The sequence below is a fragment of the Vanellus vanellus genome, assembly GCF_965231255.1.
Source record: "Vanellus vanellus genome assembly, contig: HAP1_SCAFFOLD_118, whole genome shotgun sequence".
Classification (NCBI taxonomy): domain Eukaryota; kingdom Metazoa; phylum Chordata; class Aves; order Charadriiformes; family Charadriidae; genus Vanellus; species Vanellus vanellus.
This window is the reverse complement of record NW_028127117.1, coordinates 2,801-10,893: the sequence shown is the minus strand read 5'-3', so window position 1 is coordinate 10,893 and position 8,093 is coordinate 2,801.

The window sequence follows — 8,093 nt, the reverse complement described above, 5'->3', positions numbered from 1 at the left end:
ACTGCTCCCAGCCATGCAGGAGGGTGTAGGGCAACGACAGAGATGGATTTGGGGGCTCTCCCTGAGGGAAACACCATTCCCGGACACACAGGAGGCTGTGGAGCCGCCCGGGGGACAGATTTGGGGGCTCTCCCTGAGGAGAGCCTGTGGGGAGGAGGGAGGCGGGGGCCGCCCCAGGGCCGGGGCCACTCCTGGAAGGGGAGGGGGGGATCTCCAGCCGCCCACGCGGGGCTGCCCGAAGCCTGAGGAGATGAAAAGAAGAGGAAAAAAGAGGAAAATTCCCTCCCCGCCATCGCCTCTCACAGCCCCGGCCCTCCCCGCCGCGCCTCATGGCGGCTGTGTGCGGTGTCACCTGAGGGGGGGCGGGGGCTGAGGCAGGAAAAGGCGAGAGGGGGAGGGAAGGGCCATTTTGAATGGGAGGAGAGGGGAAGGGGGGGCGAAAGATGGGGGGAGGGGGAGGAGAGAGGAAGAGAGGATGGTGGGGGGGGTGGGAGCGAGTGTGTGAGGGGAATAGGTGTTGCGTGAGGGGGGAAGCCCGCGCAAGCAAGTGCCCGCGCAAGTGCCCGCGAAGCACTGCGAAACCCCGTGTTCAAAAATGAGAACAAAGGCCGTGTTTTGCCTCTCGGAAGGATCTCTAAGCACCGTCTCCACGTTATTTTCAGTACCTTTCTGGTTGTTTTCTTTGCCCCCATCCCCGTGATGTCCGTCGGGGGGGCTGGCGGGGCTCTGCAGGCGGACGTCCGTCTCATTTTGGAGAAGGCTGGGCTGGTTTCGGGCGGTCCCGGCTGATTTTGGGGAGGGCAGGGATGGTTTCGAACTCGCAGTGCCCGGTGCGGGGCTGCGGTGGGGCCCGGCCCCCTCGTTCTCCTCGGCGCGGCCCCGCCCCTCTCGCCCGCTTTCGCCGCGGCGACGCTGGGGGGCGTGGCCCGGGTTTGCCCTTCGGCGCGTGCGCGGTTGGGCGGACGCGAAGGAGAACGTTTCCGGTGTGCGTTGGCGGTCGGTACCGGGAGAGACGGGGGGTACCGGGGCCGAGGAGAGCAGGAGCGGGAGAAGGAGAGTGGGCGGGCGGGCGGGGCGGCGGCGGCAGGAGCGGTGGTGCGGAGGTGTCCAGGGCCAGTTCGGGGGATTGTGGGGTGTCGGGACCGGGCTGGGGGGCGCGGGGGGCGGCCTGGGCCTTTTTGGGGGGGAGCAGAGCCGAGTGGGGGGTCCCCGGGGGGAACAGGGCCGATTTAGCTCCCCCCCCCGTCCTCCGCTGCCGCCCCCTCACCCCCCGCTCGCTCCCCGCAGGTGGCGGCAGCCCCGGCCGCAGCGCAGGGTGCCCGGGGCCGGCCTGGGCGGGCGCTTGGCTCCGCTCTCAGCTCCCCCCGGCAGGTCAGCCCGGCCGTGCCCCCTTGGCCCGCCTCCAGCCCACGGCCGAGTCCCCCCAGGTACCCCCGAGATGGGTCGGGGGGTGTCAGCGCTGGGCCCCCTGAAGCGGGGGTGGGTGGTGGGCACGGGCATTGCTGGGAGCCCGTGGGCAGCCCTGGGACCCCCTTAAAGCCCACGGAGAGCCCCGGGGCCCCCTTGTCTCCCCCGGAGCCGACGGGGAGCCGTAGCTGTGGAGTCAGCTTAAGGAGTCTGCCCTAAGGACTGCTGCTTTTTGGAGCGTTGGGGGAGGGGGAGGGTTGTCGGTGTGGGGAGTGGAGGTGTGTGGGAGGAGTCCCGTGTCTTGAGGGAGCTTTGGAGGTGTTGGGCAGATTTGGGGGAGTGGGGGAGGGGTCCCCTCCTTTGGAGCTCCCTGGTTCTTTTCTTCTAGACTGTGGGAGGCAGCGGGCGTAGGGGGAAGGCAATAGAGTGAGTTGCTGTACTTCAGTCCTTGGTTGAGAGTCAGCGACTCAGCTCCCTTGCTGCTCAGCAGACTCTTAGCTCCGTGGGGCTGTTTCTCCAGGCAGGCTACGACAACAGAAACGGCCCCACTTCCTCGGAAGAGTTGTTAGCAGTGAAGTCTCCTGGGAACGTACTGCCTGACGTTGGATAGACCTGGCACCACGCAGCAGCTCAGAGCCCCGCAGCGTATGCTGCCGCTCTCAGTTGGCTCCATCAAATCCTCCGACCTGAGAATGCCAGAGGTACAGAGTTGAAACGGGCCCTTCCTCACCCACTGAGTCAGATGAACCTTTTTGCGCCCAAGTTGGCTGGAGACTGCTTCTGCCTCGCCGCCTTCAGGCGGAGCATGGCTGTGAGCAGGGGAGCTCAACACAGAGTGCTTGCTGATTGCAGCCTGCTCCCTCGGGGGAGCACCCGCAGCCGTGGGACGGGAGGAGGAAGGACAGCACGAGGGCTAGAGACAAACATTTTATTTCTTTAACGTTTCACATAGGGGGTACCCCAGAGGGGTTCCTGGCCCCACACCCCACAGCTGCTCAGTATTCGGGGCACTGTTGGTCTTCTGGGCCTGGCGCTGTCACCGCTTGCAGGGCTGGCAGAAGCAGACACGGCTAGTGGCATCTCCACCAGCCCTTCAAGTAGCCCCACAGCCAGGCGCAGCCCTGCCGCGGGCACCTTCCTGTCCTGCACAGCCCTGGGTCTGCCTGGCCACACTCCCTGCCCATGGTCTTGCAGGACTCCTCCGTCTTTGCCTTCAAGGCCTGGAAAGTGCGGGTGATCTCCAGCACCCGCTCCACCTGGTCCATGTCCATGGCTGGGGGCCTTCCGGGGGACAGGTGCTTGTCCGTGGGCCTCTGTATCCTGTCCATCCCCTACCTGGGAACCTACTCTTTCTCGGTCCCTGCTGGCAGCTCCTGGCTGAGGACCAGCCCGTTTCCCCACTGCCCCACCAGCAGCCATGGGAGAGCGGGGTTGTCCTGAGTGTGTGAGCACCACTGGCTCTGTTGCTGCACTGGGCCAGGGCTCCAGGAAGTGGTAGAGGGAGCTGTGGGAAGAGGAGCTGCTCCTCAACAGGCTGCTGCAGTCCTCCGAGTTGGCCAGCGAGCACAGGCTGCAGGGGCTCTTGCGGTGGCCCTCGGGGGGCCCAGGAGCCCGGGGGGTGCCTGGACCAGAAGGAGCTGTCCCCACTGATAGGACCTATAGGCGGCAGAGGAGGGCAGGGGGACCTGGGGGCTTGGTGGGGGGGGGCAGGGGGTAGAGAGAAGCATCACTGCTCAGATGGTATATGGTTGGCAGGGAGCCCAGTGGGTCCTGTGGGGCCCGGTGCTGCCTCCTCGCTGCCTCCTCGGTTGCCCTGCAGAGGAGGAAAGAGAAGAGACCCGCTGCACCCCGTCTCCTCCGCTGGAGCCCGCGGGCAGCACCCCCTCCTCAGCAGGCGGGCAGGGCTGCCCAGCGCAGGCAGGGCAGGGCACGGGCTGAGGGTCTGGGGCAGGATCTGGGGGTCTCCCCCACACTCCCTGCTTCTCCTGTGTCGACTTGAGCTCCCATCCTTCATCCGCTAGCCGAGAAGCTGCTGAGGGAGGGGACGGAGTGAGCGGCCGGCAGCCCCTGGCACAGCCCCGGCTCAGGGCTGCCGTGGGGTGTGGGCTGTTTGCACGGTGCTCGGTGCCAGGGCCACTCACCTCTCTGCTCCTGCGTGTGGGCTCTTGCATCCGTTATCCCTTGATTCGGCTTCTTCCAGTCCCTCTGCAGGACCCCGGGAGCTGGGTGAGACAGGAGCAGCTCCCAGCCCCGCGCCGCAGCCCCCCACACCACCCCACGCTGCGGCACAGTGCGGTGCAGCAGTCGCCTACCTGGAGCCGCTTGGTCCGTAGCACAGAAGAGACCGCGCTGAGCCCCATCAAAAGCATCACGAGCGGAGCCAGGTGAGCTGTGGGGGGGACGTTGGAGTCCCTCCTGGCACCAGCTGCGGTGCAGCCACGCAACCCTTTGGTGACCCCATGGGAAACGTTAAAGAAATAAAATGTTGGTCTCTATCCCTGGTGCTGTGGTTCCTCCTGCCATCCCGTGGCTGGGGCTGTGCCCCCCTCAGTGCCCGACCCAGTGGGACAGGCTGGCACTGCTGGCACCCGCCAACCTGGGGGGTGGTGGTGTCGGGGGAGCTGGGTGGGCTGGAGAAAGGGAGGAAGCACCTCTTGAAACCAGCTGGGCCCTCCCCAGCCACAAAACCCTCCCCAGAGGCACCAGAGGGGACCCCCAGATCCTTGAAGGGCTGCCCCAGACTCCCTCTGGCCTGCAAGACTCCCCCCCCCAGGACCCCATAAGGGCAACCCAGGACCCCTTATGGACACCCCAGTGGCGTCCCAAATCTGGGTTCTTTACCTGCGGGGCAAGCCAGTAACACACTCTGTGGGAGCAGCCAGCCAAGCCGGTTTCAGAGCACCAGAGGTGAGAGGCAGGGAGCTGCCATCCCACTCAGCTCCATCCCCGCCGTGCCTTGGCTGTGCAGAGAGAACTTGGGGGAGCTGCAAAACAGCTCAGCCCGGGCTTATCTCCAGATGGCACAGAACAACCAAAACCAAATGGCCCTTAACAATCAAAATGCCCTGAGTCCCATCCCACCACTCTTCCCGTGATGTTGAGCGCCGGACATCACAAACTGGCAACAGAGACTTCGCTATGGCACCACCAGAGGGAAATATCCCAGACAGTGTAATCCACTCGGGCATAATCCTGCACCCTCACCGAGTCAGGAAATATAAACCGCAGGGTCTGGGGAGACAAATGGGGAATCCTCCAAGGATACAGCTGGCCCCTCGGAGATCTGTCCCCCCCATCCAGGACGCTGGAGGGGAGCATTTACATCTGAGCACGGCCTTTCCTTTAACCTCTAGAAAAGCCGGCTTTTGCTAAAAAACAAATGTTCCTCTCCCGCCCCGGCCCCCTCTGAAAATAAATAAATAAATAAAGAATTAAAATCTTTGCAAAACTTAAAAATCGCCGTTAGATTCGTTAGCGTTACATTAATTCTAAAGTGTGCCGCAGCCCAACCTCCCCCCCTCAATGCTGGACGAGCTCCTCTGGCCATGCCTGGGATGAAAAATGGGTGGCTTTTAGGAAATAAAAATTAAAAAAAAAAAGAAGAAGAATAAAACCTCTCTTTCTCTCTCTCTCTGCCTGTGTTAGTCCAACGAAAGGGATAGCGTCGGGAGGCGAGGGAGGAGGAAGGGGGAGGCTGTGGGATGGAGAGAGCCCTCCCCGTACCCCTCGGCTGTACATCCTCGCAGTGCCACGGGGAATGGGGGTGGGGGGTCTGTGTGGGGGTCTTTGGTTTGCACAGGGTGGTTGTGGTGGGGGCTCAGCCCCATCCTTACAGTGCTGGGGCGCACGGGGCTACCAGGCACAGGGTCCCTCCCCCAGTGAGGTGCTTTGGTGCGTTGAGGTGTTAGATGGGGTGGCACCAGCCCATGCCCACCCCGGGAGGGGGGACACCACCTCTCCGGTGGCACTGGATGGGTGGGAGGGAGGGAGGGAGGGAGCAGAGCTGTGGGAGCCATGGAGAAAGGCGTGGGGGTGTCCCTCATCGTGGCAGCCCTACCCGGCCACCCCAAGGGACACCCAAGCCCCATCTTGGTCCTCTCCCCGTTGGGTGACGCCCTTCCACCCACCCCGGAGGTGCGCTCCTCTCCTGCGGGGGGGACGCCCAGCGCTCGCCTGGCTAGAGAAGCACCGGGGGGGGGTGCTTAGGGGGCATCTGAGCTTCCCAGTTACACGGGCGTAATTAGTGCACCATTAATAACCATTAGTAACCACTTTGGCTCTGCTAACCAACTGCGGCGAGGCCCCCACCCCGCTTTAGCGCAGGCTTTGTGATGCCAACACCTCCCCGAGCCACTGGGTAAAGCGACGCCTGGCAAAAAAACACCACCCAAAAAAACCCCACAGCACATCCCCCACTCCCCACCCAGCCCTTCTCCCCCCATCACAGCCATGGGGCAAACTCCCACCACCACTCCCCCCAATCTCAGCTCGGCCGTGACCCCCCCGAGACACTGGAAAGAGAGCAACGGAGAGCGAGCTCAGGCTCGTGTGAGCTGGAGAGATTTCTCTGGGTTTTGATGTTGTCGGTGGGTGGGATTTGGTTGTTTTTTTCACAGAACACTTTGCAGTAGAAGACAAAAACGTGGTGTCGCAGCCCCCGGGGCCGGCGCTGGCACCGCCACCTCCCCCCACGCCCCGACCCCCCGGGTCCTGTCCCTCCTCCTGCCCGGCGGCTGTTCCCACTTTCCTTCCTTGGTTTGTTTGGTTTTTTTCTTTTCTACCTTTGTTTTTTAATATGTGGGTTTTTTTTCCGTTTTCCCTTTTTCTTTTTTCTCCCTTTTGTTTTTTGCTTCCCCCTCCTTTTTCCTCTTTTTCCCCTTTTTGCTTTTTCCCCCTTTTTTCTGTTTCCTCTTCCCCCCCCGTTTTTTTTCTCTCCCCCCCCCCCTTTTCCCCTGTTTTTCTTTTTCATTTTTCCCCTTTTTTTCTTTTTCCCCTTTTTTCTTTTCCCACTTTATTTTTTTTTCTCCCCCCCCCCCTTTTTTTTTTTCCCTCTTTTTAAACAAGCTCTCTCCCGAAGGAGCGGCCCCTGGCTCTCCGCTGGCAGAAGGAGCCTACGGAAGAGCTCTGGCACTGACACGGGCAGGAACACCCACTCACACATCGCAGCACAGCAGTTAGTTTGGCAACACCCCCACCCCCTGTCACAAGTGAGACCTGCACAGACAAAAGGCTCCTGAGTGAGGGCACTGGGGCAGCCCCACCTTAGAAGCAGCAGAGGAGCAGAGCCGTCCGGAGCCATCAAGAGCACAGGAAGGGCTATTCAGGGCCTCATTGTCTGCGCCGAGTGACCGTCTGCTGAGAACCGCTCTGGCGGCTCAGAGCTCAGCCACAGCAGCAGTCTGGAGCCAACGGGGAAAAGTACACTGGGAGGAAGACTGGCAGCCTTCCTCCACAACGCCCCGGAGAGAATGACCACAGTGCTGCCTATTCCCATCGTTTTGTCCAACTCGGTTCTTTTTTTATTAGAAAATTAATAAAAAAACCCTCCAACTCTCAGGTTTCCAAGGCACACAGACTCTCTAAAAGGGAGACACAAGCGTGAGGTGCTGAGGTACCCAAACCTGCCCACGTTAGTCCAACGAAAGGGATAGCGTCGGGAGGCGAGGGAGGAGGAAGGGGGAGGCTGTGGGATGGAGAGAGCCCTCCCCGTACCCCTCGGCTGTGCATCCTCGCAGCGCCACGGGGAATGGGGGGCTGTGTGTTTGGGGGGGTCTTTGGTTTGGTCCCCTGACCTGCTGGGGGTGGGGGAGGGGGGGGTTGTCCGGCAGTGGGGTTACATTCATCGGGCGGTGCTGGGCGGCACGGCGGGAGCCTCCCTTGCTGTGCTGCGAGGCCGGGGCTCCCGGAGCGTGTTTCTGCTCCTGCTGCTTCACCTGCTGGAGCATTTCCCTCATCTTGCACTGTGCAGTCTTGGGGAGGAGAGGGGAAAAGCAAGAGGTGGGGGTCAGGGCACCGCTTCTCCCCCCACCACCAACTCCCGAGCCCCCACCGAGCATCTCGCTGCTCCCAACTTGTCACTCTGAACAAGCTGTCATTAATTTCCGGTTGTTTGTTTTGTTTTTTTTTTTTTTTAACTTGTGCTTCACTCCTCGAGAGAGCCTGAATTTTTGGGGGGGTCGCCATCCCGCCGAAGTGGACAGGAGACAAGGTTATGGAAGATGCACCCAGGTGGGATGCGCATGGATTTGCCCGCACCGGGGAGTCCATTCACACCCTGGGTGCTGCTCTGCACAGCATCCAAAACACCCATTTTTAGCTCAATCAAGCCAATCTTCAATTTCAGTTCTCGCACAGCCGGGGGGAGCTACCGAAACACCTTCAGTGCCTCTTGGGGACACAGGGACCTCCCAAAAGAAGAGCAGCAGGTCGCTCGGGTGGTGCTGGGCTCAGCAAGCCCCACACCTTTCCTCGGTGGATGAAAGCGGCCGGGGAATATCGGGTAAAGCCACAGCCAAACAGTACCTGACTGGCAAAGAAATGCCCAATGATTTTAACGATGACCTCCTCGTTCTCGTCCGGGGTTTGGTCTCATGGCACAATGACTTCCGCACTGGTTAAGTTTTGCAGTTCGTTCACCTGGAGGAACCACAAGAGGCTTCTGTTGTGGAAGAGCCAAAAACCTCCAC